This window comes from Phodopus roborovskii, unplaced genomic scaffold (assembly GCF_943737965.1).
Source record: "Phodopus roborovskii unplaced genomic scaffold, PHOROB, whole genome shotgun sequence".
NCBI classification, from domain to species: Eukaryota; Metazoa; Chordata; class Mammalia; order Rodentia; family Cricetidae; genus Phodopus; species Phodopus roborovskii.
The window spans coordinates 7,726,073-7,739,444 of record NW_026126485.1 but is presented as its reverse complement, the minus strand read 5'-3'; positions in this window follow the sequence as shown (position 1 = coordinate 7,739,444).

Genomic DNA, 13,372 nt, shown 5'->3' with positions numbered 1-13,372 from the left:
TTCCATGCTCATCAAGGAAATTTTTTTCTTTTCTAGATAACTGCTGAAAACTACGAAATTGCTGGTTGGAATATTTTGGTTAAGGTTAATTTTCTCATGTGTAAAAATAATTAAAGTCCACATTGTTTAAAGTGTATAAATAAATTTGTCTGTATAAAGTATATAACTAAATGTTATTGTATATCTAATAATGTTGCAGTGTCTTTGTTGCTGTGAAAAAAAATGATGAAAGCAAATTAAGGACAAAGGTTTTATTCTGGATACCAGGTCAGGACAAGTACATTATAGTGATGAAGTCAAGAGGGTGAGAAAAAGAAACCAGCAATTACTTACTATATGTCAGCTTTATTTCCCCATTTTACACAGCAAAGATTATCTTCCAAGGAAACAGCCCTATGCAAACTCAGAGTGGGTCTAACTCATCAATTAACATGAACAAGATAATCCTATATTGCTCCCCCAAGATGATTCTAGATTCTGCCACAATGGCAACAGTAACCATCACAGAAATGCTTCACGCTTGCATTAAATGGCATCTAAAATACATCTGTAGGTCCTTGTTTTTCTAAGTTTGTAGCATGAAATCCAAAATAGATCAAATTACTCCTCAAGGAAGAATTCATTGGAAATATATCATTGACTTAAGTAAATGATAAGAATTTCATTATCCTAACTCCTCCATGAATAGCCAACTCTTCTGATATGATGGGCATGGATTCTTTTCCTTATGAAATCATTGTTAAAAGAATTACAGTATGATCTCATAAAACAACAACAACAACAACAAACCCCAGCATTTTAAAAGATACCTAAATGGCTATGTATTTAAAGCAGGCAAATTTTGGGAAGGACTTGTCAGAGAGCACATTCAGTGGATCAACTACATCCTGTCTCAGGATTATGTGCACAGACCATGTGAAAAGCACAATGAGCAAATCATAAAGATGAAGCATGAGCAAATGATTTTGCAATCGGGGTCCAATGAGATTTAGATAAAATGAGCTTATGGAGATAAAGGACTAATTGGCTCTGATCTCCCAGGGATAGTTCTAATCTGAGAGGAGCAATAACAGACTAGTTCCAGAAACCACTCAGGAGAATAAAAAACATTATAGAAAACAGAAATGCAAGGTCACACAGGAAGACAACCACAGGTAAGGATGGCTCATTCTATAGTCTATTATCATTTTGAAGAAAGACAATTACCACTTATTATTTTGGAATCATGATCTATTTCTGTAGCACAGGCTTGCCGGGAACTCAGTATGTAGCTCAGATTGCCAACCCTCTGCCTTAGAGTATTAAATTCTAGGACTATAGACACGTGCAACAATGCCCAGCACCAGTGGTATTCTTGATTCAAAAAATTTGTAATTACCATGTGGTCAAATCATTTTCCTTAATGTTTTAGAATTTCTAGTAACTCTCAGATCAAAAGTGATAAAGTGTGTCATCAAAAAAAAAGGGAAAAAAATCCCTTTAAAATTTCTGAAGCTTCTTCGAATCCCCCATGACAACGCCCCTTACCAGCAGGAATTAGTTTGGAAAGAACAACGCCCAAATTCCCAAATATTGTCTATAAATGTTTGTTTTCATTTAAATGGACTTGGTTATATATATAAAAAAGAAAGAAATAGTTCTTTAGAATTAAATATTTTTACCATATATTAACAAAAAAAAAAAAAAAAACCTAAATCTTGATGCACAAACTTATTCTTTCATTCTTAAATGGGGAATAGGTGTAGAGATGGGGATGATGGAAAATGACCTTTTCTTTCAAATGTATCTTCCTTATATCAACTTTTTAAAAATCTGTCAAAGCAAAAAAATTCTACACAAATACAGAGTATTCTTTCTTTTTATCCTTCCTTGTTTCCCTCTTCAACTTTTGAGTATTTTCTAACCATTTCATAGTTCACAATCTATAGATCTAGTTGTGTGTGAACTCTGATAAACACATTTCTTTTCTTCCTGATCTGTGTATACTATGACACTTATGTTCCTCCACAGATGTGATGGAGACTAAATGGTCACAAACATAGAACTATGGTGCTTCCTGAGGTCTTCTTTCCACTATTGTCATTGTCCTTTCCTTTTGTTTGTGACAACAATCATATTACAGTGATTAGTATAAACACTTGTAAGCACAGTGACAGACTTGTGAGCTGGCCATCCTTGACTGACAGTCCAATCCCTTTCCCCACTTCAATCAATTCCCTTCTTCTTTAAATACAATTCACTTCATCTAAGGCAAGAGAGAGTGTAATGAGTATGGTTTTTCCTGCCTGCTGCCTGGTCTTGTCCTGCCACCGTGCCAGCCCCAAATAACACACAGAGACTCTGTATTTGATATTATACTATTGGCCGGTTACTACTTTCTTATCGGCTAGCTCTGTCTGAATTATTAACCCATTTCTATGTATTTCTTTGTGGTCTTACGGAAAGTGGAGGAATGGCCGTTCTGTTCTCTCCAGGCTCTCCATCCTGACTCCTCCTTCCTACTTACTCTTTCCTCCTTGTCTCCTAGTCCCTCCTATCTTCCTTTCCTATTGGCCAACAGTGCTTTATTCATTATCCAGTATGAGAAACATATACAGAATGACATCTCCCATCAAGAGAGACTGTTTCCCACATTTTATAGCATTTTCATCATACATCAGAGCATTCACCATTACCTATGCAAGGTGTTCTAGTCTGGTGGATGAGAATTAGCAACTCCAATCACACTGTAAGGGAGTTGAGAGTCACCCAAATTCTCAATGTCCTAGACTGATCCCTGTACAACTGACACATGTGTTACTATCCCATGTGACCTCATAAGTTTCTGTGAAAACCAGTAAAATGAGTGTTTCTGTTTTATTCTATTTGATTTTAATAACTTCTAGAATCCTCTGGAATAGTAATGCCAGAAAATTATGCCAAGCTTTACACTGATACTAAGTTCAGTAAAGAATCCCACCATTCCCTTGGTCATCTAGAGTACTACTAGAAGCTCAACCAAACTGCAGTTCTTTACACACTCTTCCAGTTCCTGTCTATGGTGATTAGAATGTCCTTTCTGCAAACCTTTGCATTAATTTTCTTATCACATTGAGAATTCTATCTTCTGCAGACATTTTCACTTCTATCCAAGCCAGCTATGGTATATTTTACTTGCTGTGATTTAACTGGCATGTTTTTAAGTGTTGCTGTATACAGAAGTGACTAATTGTGTACTTTTTATTATGCCTTAATATTTTAAAACCAGTGTAGTGGTTATATTAACTTCCTCTTTCTTTTCACTTCATATAAGATTCTCGCTTCAATATTTGCATTACAAAAAATAATTTTTTTCTTTTTCTTCAGAGAGATGAAGACTCAATTCTTTTGGTTGAAATTAACAATATCAACCAGGTCAAATAACTCAAGCCTAGAAGTTGAAGAAAGGACAGTAAAAGTTCAAGGTCAGCTTGGTTACAAAGTGATTCAAGGCCACGTTGGACAACTTAGTGACACCCTATATCAATATTAGCAATGCTAATTGGACTTACTGAGAAATGAAGAGAGCATAAAGTAAGGACCATAATAAAGGTTTGGAGTCATCTCTGGGTAGTTGTAGAGAGAAATAGAGTGCAAATATGATCATATTTTGTTGATTGTATGCTTTGAAATATATATATATATATATATATATATATAGTGTGTGTGTGTGTGTGTGTGTGTAAAATACAAGTAGCAGAGCTATTGCACAAGTGTGAAGCATCTGCTTGAGGTCCTAGTTCTACACTCCAACCTACAAAAAAAAAATTTATGTCAAGAACTAGGATACACAATTCAGTCATTACTTATTATTGTTTGACTTGGCCTGAAGATTGGTGCTGTTCATTCTTGGACCAACACTCCCAGTGACTTAGTTCTTTGCATTAGGACCCCTGCTTCAATTACTCTAAAGACGGAGAAACTCAGGACCATGTACACTACCAGCTGCCAAAACTGCTCATCTAATACATTTCAATAAATCACCAAATCACAGATAGAATTCATTTAAAGTAAAATAACCAGGTGATTACTCTTTCAATAGAATAAAACATTAACCATCGAGACTCTGTTAGTTTTTCTCAATACTAGAAAACAAATCCAGGGAAGGTCTTGTCTTGGAAAAGCAAATAATCATCTTAGTGCACATTTATATTCTCTCTTGAACAAAAGGAACCACAGATAAAGCCTGTAATTTAAAAATATGGCTATAAAAATGACTTTGATAATAGCAGTGCAAGAATGATTGCTAAAATAAAATAAAATTTCTTAGATATTCATATGGTTTTTTTTCCTTTCAGGAATATTTCCTCATTTCTTCCTTTTTGTGCTCAAGTATTCCATTCATCAAAATATAGTTATTAAAATGTAATTTATAGAACTACTAACACTGTTGATGTTGAAGTCATACTGGCAGTAAATACATAGCACAAATTCACATTGATAATGTCCCTCACATTCCAAATATACAGTGAAAGATAAATCCTTAATAATAATTAAAAGCTTGAACCTCTATACCATGTGTTCATATGAAGACAGAACAAAGTGGAAATAACAAGATTGGTGTTATATAATAATGAAATCCCTGGCTAATGCTCCAAAGCCCAAGTTTACTTTACATAAAAAAAATTATTAACAAAGAATAGTGTGAGCTTAATATTGAAAGTAATACTAAAATATAGGTGTTGGCTGAGATACACAAACTTAAATAAAATCCATCATTTCTACTGAGTGAGTATTTTAAGAATGAAAGAAAGGAAACCATTCAAATGACCTTAATAAAAAATACATACAATACATAATACAAACTGAGCAAGTTGTATTATTCTGTCTTAGAGCATGTGTGTATGTGTGTGTATTTCTAACAACATTAATAAAAAAAGAAGGCCATGAATTTGAAATACTCAAGGAAGAATTTATGGGAGGATTTGAAGGGAAGGGGGAAAATTATGTAATTATGTTATAATCTTAAATATTAAAATAAATACATTTTAAAGGTCTTATATTCTAGTTAGCAATTGCATTCAGTCTGACACCACTTGGAGTCATCTGAAGAAGAAATATCAACTACATTTCCAAATCGGACTTGCCTGCAGGCATTTCTGTGGAAGATTGTCTTATTTATCAGTTCATATATTTGGAACTACTTACTGTGGGCTACACCATCCCCTAGATAGGTTATCCTTCACTATGTAAGAAAGCTATTTTAGTATAAGCCTACCTGCAAATCAGCTAGCAAGCAACATTTCCCATGAATGCTGCTATAATTCTGTTTCTATGAAGTACATTTCTTGGACAGAGATAACAATACATGTAAAAGCAACCAGCTTTGTCTACCATGAGTCCCTATTGTCTCTGACTTTTCTCAATGATGGAGTATAACCTGCAAGCTGAAATAAAGCCTTTTCTTGCCTTAGTTACTTTTGGTTGTGGTATTTATTACAACAAAAGGATGAAACTATAAAATCAAATAAAATGATTCAGAAAAAATATGATCTGATTGTGTGTGTGTGTGTGTGTGTGTGTGTGTGCGCATGTGTGCATGTATGCCAGATTGGCACTTGGTAAAATTTAAAACTGCAGTTGATTTCTATCACAATTTGTTTCTGATGCCTCATGCTTGTCAAAGTAAGTCCATGCCTATGTTATATTGAGGAACTTTGGGTTCACACAGAACTCAAGCTTTCTAATCTTTTCCTGTCTTCTTGAATAGCATGCTGTTGTGGCTAACTGACTCATTAAAGTCAGCCATTTCTCTTCCACCTTTAAAAATCACATTATTAGAGGAATTATACAACCAAGGCAGACAGTGTGGACAGATTTAATTAACTAAATGTCAGAGACCATAGCTGTTATAAATGACATGAGAGGAAAACACAGTGTAGGCCACAACCTTGAAACACTTGATATTTGTGTGAAGTGTTCTTCAAGAATTGTTCAGTAAGTGTACCACTTGGTCTCGGGAGCAGGTGCAGAGAATAAAATTATTTCTATAAATAAAAAAATATTACTTTGAGTTTCCTTTAATTATCTTTGTTGGACTCACATGGAAAGAAACAAAAGAAATAAAGGGAGGAGATATTGTTCATTTCTTTTTCTCTCAGATGTTAAGTTGGGTATTTAGCAGAACCATGTCCGTAAAAATTTATCTAAACATGGACTTATTTATATGTTATACATTATCTATGAGCATGAGCTTATTTATTTATTATATGTTTACCTGCAGGCTAACTGGTGGCCACATATTGAGACCATACAGATAGAAAGACTTGCTCTAGAAGGTGTTAAAATCCTCTATATTGTCAAATGTAAAAATGGTCACATAGAGCAGGAATGTTATCAGAATGAAGAAAGGATATATCAATTGGACAGTTTTAGATTGCTAAGCTTACCTTGCTGTGTTAATAAGAATCTATATTTTTGTCCCACTACTTCCTTTATTGCCATGTGTATTCACTTACCAGCAATAGTCAGCAAGTCTGATGAAGTATGACCTCATTCGATGTCTACTCTAACTTTGTCCATACAAATTGAGAGCAATGAACAGTCCTTTCCTGATTTATACTCAATGTTTTTGAGATATATATGTTGCATGACATTTTGCCATAGCTTTTCAAACTTTTGATCTCTTCTGAACATCTAAGTCTTTTGATTCCGCCAAAAGACTGGAACAATGTGCTCAAAACCTGTGAAATCAAAGCAATTTTTCTATGATCAACTTGAGGGCTGAAATCAACAAAATAGAAACCAGGAACACAATACAAAAAAAAAAAAATCAAAGCAACAAAGAGTTGTTTTTATGAGAAAATCAAGAACATAGACAAACCTTTATCAAAACTAATAGAAAAGCACAGTGAGAGGATGCAAATTAACAAAATCAGAAACAAAATGGGAAACATAACAATGGACACAGAGGAAATTCAGACAATTTTCAGGTCATACTATGAAAACCTGTATTCCAAAAAAATTGAAAATTCAGAGGAAATGGACAAATTTCTGGATAACTATCACTTACCAAAATTAAACCAAGAACAGACAAACAATGTAAATAGGCCAATAACCCACAATAAAATAGAAGCAGTTATCGAAAGCCTTCCAAACAAAAAAAGCTCAGGGCCAAATGGCTTCAGTGCAGTATTCTACCAGACATTCAGGAAGACCTAATACCAATACTCGTCAAATTGTTCCACAAAATAGAAACAGAAGGTGCAATGCCAAACACTTTCTACAAGATCACAATAACCTTGGTACCCAAGCCTCACAAAGATACAACTAAGAAAGAAAACTACAGACCAATATCCCTGATGAACAAGCATACAAAAATACTCCATAAAGTATTGGCAAACTGAATTCAAGAATACATCAGAGAAATCATCCACCATGACCAAGTAGGCTTCATCCCTGGATTGCAGGGTTGGTTTAACATATGAAAATCTATCAACATGATCCACCATATAAACAAACTGAAAAAGAAAACCCATATGATCATCTCCCTAGGTGCTGAAAAAGCCTAGACAAAATTCAACACCCTTTCATGATAAAGGTCTTGGACAGATAAGGGATAACAGGAACCCACCTAAACATAATAAGACCAATATACAGCAAAACAGCATCCAAAATCAAACTGAATGGAGAGAAGCTTAAGGCGATTCCTCTAAAATCAGGAACAAGAAAGGCTGTCCTCTTGCTCCATATCTCTTCAATATCGTACTTGATGTTCTAGCTAAAGCTATAGGAAAACAAAAGGAGATCAAGGGGATCAAATTGGAAGGGAAGAAGTCAAACTGTCTCTATTTATAGATGATATAATAGTTTACATAAGCAACCCAATAAACTCTTCCAGGGAATGCTTACAGCTGATAAACACCTTCAGCAAACTAGCAGGATACAAGATAAACTCAAAAAATTCAGTAGCCCTACTTTTTCAGATGAAAAAGAGGCAGAGAAAGAAATTAGAGAAACATCACCCTTTACAATAGCCACAAGCAACATAAAGAATCTTGGGATTACGCTTACCAAACAAGTGCAAGACCTATATAATAAGAATTTTGTGGCTGTAAAGAAAGAAATTAAAGAAGATACCAGAAAATGGAAAGATCTCCCATGCTCTTGGATAGGTAGGATAAACATAGTAAAAATGGCAATCTTACCAAAAGTAATCTACAGATTCAATACAATCCCCATTAAATTCCACAACAATTCTTCACTGATCTTGAAAGGATAATATTCAACATTTTATGGAAAAACAAAAGACTCAGGTTAGCAAAAACAGCCCTGTAAATAAAAGAACTACAGGAGGCATCACCATCCCTGACTTTAAGCTTTATTACAGAGCTATAGTTCTGAAAACAGTCTGGTATTGGAACAAAAATAGACAGGTAGACCAATGGAATCGAATTGAAAGTCCTGATATTAACACATACCTATGAACACCAGATTTTTGACAATACAGCTAAAATAATACAATGGGGTGAGGACAGCATCTTCAACAAATGGTGCTGGCACAATTGGATGATGGTGTGTAGAAGACTGCAGATAGACCCATGTCTCTCGCCATGCTCAAGTCCAAATGGATCAAAGACCACAACATCAATCCAGCCACATTGAACCTATTAGAATAGAAAGAAGGAGGTATCCTTGAACAAATTGGTATAGGAGAATGCTTCCTGGACATAACTCCAAGGGCACAAACACTGAGAGGAACAATTAATATATGGGACCTCTTCAAACTTAGAAGCTTCTGTAAGGCAAAGGACACAGTGGACAAGACCAAATGGCAGCCCACACACTGGGAAAAGACTTTCCCCAATCCTATACCTGACAAAGGGCTGATCTCCAAAATATACAAAGAACTCAAGAAACTAGTCAACAAAACACCAAATAACCCTATTAAAAAATGAGGTACAGAACTGAAAAAAGAATTCTCAATAAAAGAAATCAAAAATGCTGAATGACACGTAAGAAAGTGCTCAACATTCTTAGCTATCAGGGAAAAGCAAATCAAAAAAAAAAAAAAAAAAACAAAACAAAACAAAAACAAAACAAACAAAAAAAAAAAAAAAAAAAAAAAAAAAAAACTTCAGATACCATCTTACTCCTGCCAGAATGGATAAATTAGAAACACCAATGACAAGTCATGCTGGAGAGGATGTGGAGAAAGGGTAACACTCCTCCACTGCTGGTAGGAGTACAAACACTTACTGTCATTTTGGAGATCAGTGTGGTGGTTCCTCAGGAAAAATGAGAATTAGTTTACCACAGGACCTGGCAATCCCCCTTTTGGGCATATACTCAAATGATCAACATCCATGTAACAAAGTCATCTGTACAACAATGTTCATAGAAGCATTATTCATAATAGAAAGAACATGGATGTAAGAAGTATGGTTTTTCCTCCCGCCGCTGGTCTCGTCCCGCCACTGTGCCAGCCCCAAATAAAGCACAGAGACTCTGTATTTGATATTATGCTGTTGGCCAGGTGCTAGTTTCTTATCGGCTAGCTCTGTCTTAATTATTAACCCATATCTATGTATTTCCCTGTGGTCTTACCGAGAGCAGAAGAATGGAGGTTCTGTTTTCCCAAGCTCTCCATCCTGACTCTCCTATCCCCTTCCTATTTCCTCCTTGTCTCCTAGTCCCTCCTATCTTCCTTTCCAATTGGCCAACAGTGCTTTATTCATTAACCAGTATGAGAAACATATACAGAATGACATCTCCCATCACATGGAAGCATGTGATGCCCCTAAATTGAAGTATGGATAAAGAAGATGTGGCACATCTACACAATGGAGTACTACTCAGAAGAAAAAAATAATGGTATCTTGAAATTCGCAGGCAAGTGGATGGCACTTGAAGAAACCATCCTGAATGAGGTAACCCCATCACAAAAAGAGGAACATGGTATGTAATCGCTCATATATGAATTTTAGACCTAGAACAAAGGATCATCAGCCTATAATTCACATCACCAGAGGAACTAGGATACAAGGTGTATTCTAAGAGATTCACATAAAGTCCCTCACAGAAGGGGGACATGACACAACCCCAGAGCACAGGGGAAGTGGGGAGGCAGTGAATGGAGAGAGAAGTAGGAGAAAGAGAGGGGGAGGAGGAGAAAACATGTGCAACTAGGAACATTGAGTCAGGGTAGGAATAGAAGACAGGAGAGAGAGGGGGGAGGGAGAGAGAGAGAGAGAAAGAGAGAGAGAGAGAATATAAAAGAGGGAGCCAGCATTGGTTTGAAGACAAAACTAAACCCAAAGAAACGTCCAGAGACCTACAAGACTGCTGCCCACTAACAATTTGAGCATCAGTTAAAGGCTACCATAAATGCCCTTCCCAGAAAGTGAGATCAACAACTAACTTATCCATGGAGCCCTCATCTAATACCTGTTGGAAACAGAATAAAACACCCATACCTAAACACTGAGTCGAACTAGAACCCAGATGCAGACAGACAGGACAAGACCAGGTTGCAGAAACACATAGATACAGCTGACCTGAACCAGAAGGAGCTAATAGGCCCCCAGACTGATAGCTGGGAATCCAGCGTGGGACTGACACAGGCCCCCCTGAATATGGGTCTCAACCAGAAAGACTGAGCAATCTAAGGGACCTCAGACAGTGGAACCAGGATGTATTCCTGGTGCACAAATGGACCTTGCGGACACATCCCCCATGGAAAGATACTGCCTTAACCTAGGGACAGGAGAGAAGCCCTAGTCTCTACTTCAAATGACCTGTCAGATCTTCATGACCCCACCTGGATGCATTGCCCTACATGTGGAATTTGGGTGGGGGGATGGGAAAGGAGGGTGGTCAGGGTGCATGTGAGGGGGCAGAGAGGGTAAAAGGAGGGAATGGGATCGATATGAAAAATAATAAAATAAATTAAAAAAATTCTGCTACCGAATGCCTACTTTATTCATTGTACATAAAGGTCAAGTATTACAAACTTAATACTTATTCACATTACTAGCATGGGACTAAATTATTTCAATCTTATTTCCACCAAAAAGTTATTGTTAAAAACTCTTAAAATAGACATTTTGTTACCATTTTACTTTTATTTACCTGGTATTTTCCTATAAAATTAAAACATATACTTTTTAAAATAGTAGAATAGATTATAAATTTATTTTGTATCTATAATCAATAACCCAATTAGTCTATATAATTTATTCTCATATCTGGCATTTCTTATTTACTTTATCCCAACTAAGAATCACTGTGTAGAATGAACAGAGACTGTAATAATTTTTTAATAATCCTAGTCATTGCCTTCTGCAATGTTTGATATTAAAGAATTAAGGACATTACCATTCTTAATTAAAGAATTGGTTAACTAGGAAACATATCAAATATTTCAAGTTCCTTTTGTTTCAAAAATTCAGTAATTCTTTATTTTTCCTTTTTTAATTTTACTTTATTATTTTTTTCATTTTACATGTCGATCCAAGTTCCCTCTCCCTTTCTTGCTTCCTCCCTCTTATACACTCTCCCCCCTCACATGCATCCTGACTACCCTACCCTCCCATCCATTAATTCTTTATCAAATAAGACACCTAAAAATCTTGAAACTGGAATGATACTTGTCTGCTGCCTTCTAATATTAAATAGTTATAATGAATAAAAATAGCATATTGAAAGTGTTCATAATGAGCATAGTTGAAAGAAAATACTTTTATTTATAAAATGAAGAAAAACTTAACTGAAAACTTTCAATAACATGAGCTTTTGTTCAAAATCTTCAAGATATTTTTCTGTAAAACATTTGAGGTGGTTCCTATTTTAGCCTGATTTCTAAGTGATAATGTGTAATGTTTCCATATGAAAATTCTGAAGTGTTAGTTAACAATATCTATGAAGTAATTTAAATAATAATGTTATCAGTGACTAATTCATTAATCAAAGGAAGAGAGAGGATGAGAAAAGGGTGGTAAACATGGAGAAGGAAAAATAAAGAATATAAGAGGAAATAGTAATTGACTTTCTATAAAATTTTCTTCCTGAGTTAGTTGGAAAAAGAAAACACTATCAAGAACTGACCAAAATCATTGCTTGTGTATTATAAAATAGTTCTTTATATAAGACAAATTACATTTATTATTACAGATTTATATAGCAAAATTGCTGTTCAGAATTTGAAATTCAGTTGCACTTAAATGTAACTTGTATACTGGGTTTTGTTCATTATATTCCTGGTAAATTGTTTTTTAAAAAAAATTCTGTCAACATATAGAATAGTATTGATTGTATGTACCACTCAAGTACCATGGAAAAGATTAACTGAAACTTATCTTTCTAATCGTACTGTAGCACTCTTAGTAAGGGGGCTTTAGTTGTAAAGACACTGTTCCATTTTCCCAGTTTATGGTGCATCACAAGTTGAACTGAACCATGTCCCTCCAAAAATGTTCAATTAATGTCCTAGGTCCCTGATGGGAGATGTCATTCTGTATATATTTCTCATACTGGTTAATGAATAAAGCATTGTTGGCTAATAGGAAAGGAAGATAGGAGGGTCTAGGAGACAAGGAGGGAATAGGAAGTAGGAAGGAGGAGTCAAGATGGAGAATCTGGAGACAATAGAACCACCAGCCGCCTCTAGCTGGTAAGACCATGTGGAAATACATAGAAATGGGTTAATAATTAAGACAGAGCTAGCCAATAAGAAATTAGTAACTGGCCAACAGAATTATATCAAATACAGAGTCTCAGTACATTATTTGGGGCTGGCGTGGCGTTGGACAAGACTGGCGGCGGGCGGAAAAACCGTACTCCTTACAGGTCCCAAGTACCTCCAATGTGGTGTCACAGAAAAATAGGGTGGATCATGAAATATGTCATTAATTAAGCTGAGCTCATATTGGATTAACTGGACCCCCCAATCAAGCATAATTAGTGTTTCAGAAGCAAGGCAATAACACAAGGCTAATTTAAAAAGCAGACTGTCAAATGATGATGATGCCAAATGATGATACACTGAAAGACAGACAACTTCAAGTTGCCTAAAAACATCTAAAAGTTTTGAAGAGAGAAGGAAGGATTCTCTTGCACATAGTGCAGGGAGCATGTCTCTGTTGACCTGATTTATTCTTTTAGCATCCAGAGACATGAAAACCATTAATTCCTGTTGTTCTAATATACTGTGGATATTTTGTTGCAGAAACTGTGCAGTACTGACCCTATAGATACACCACATGTAAATAAGGATAAAGAAAACCTCTATTAATATAGATAAATTTCAAGTATTTGGAATTGACGATGGTTTCCCTTTTTTTAGATTAATCAATGTTATACAAGTAACTTTTTATACCTACTTCTTCTGGTTTCAAAATTTTAAGAAATTAAAACT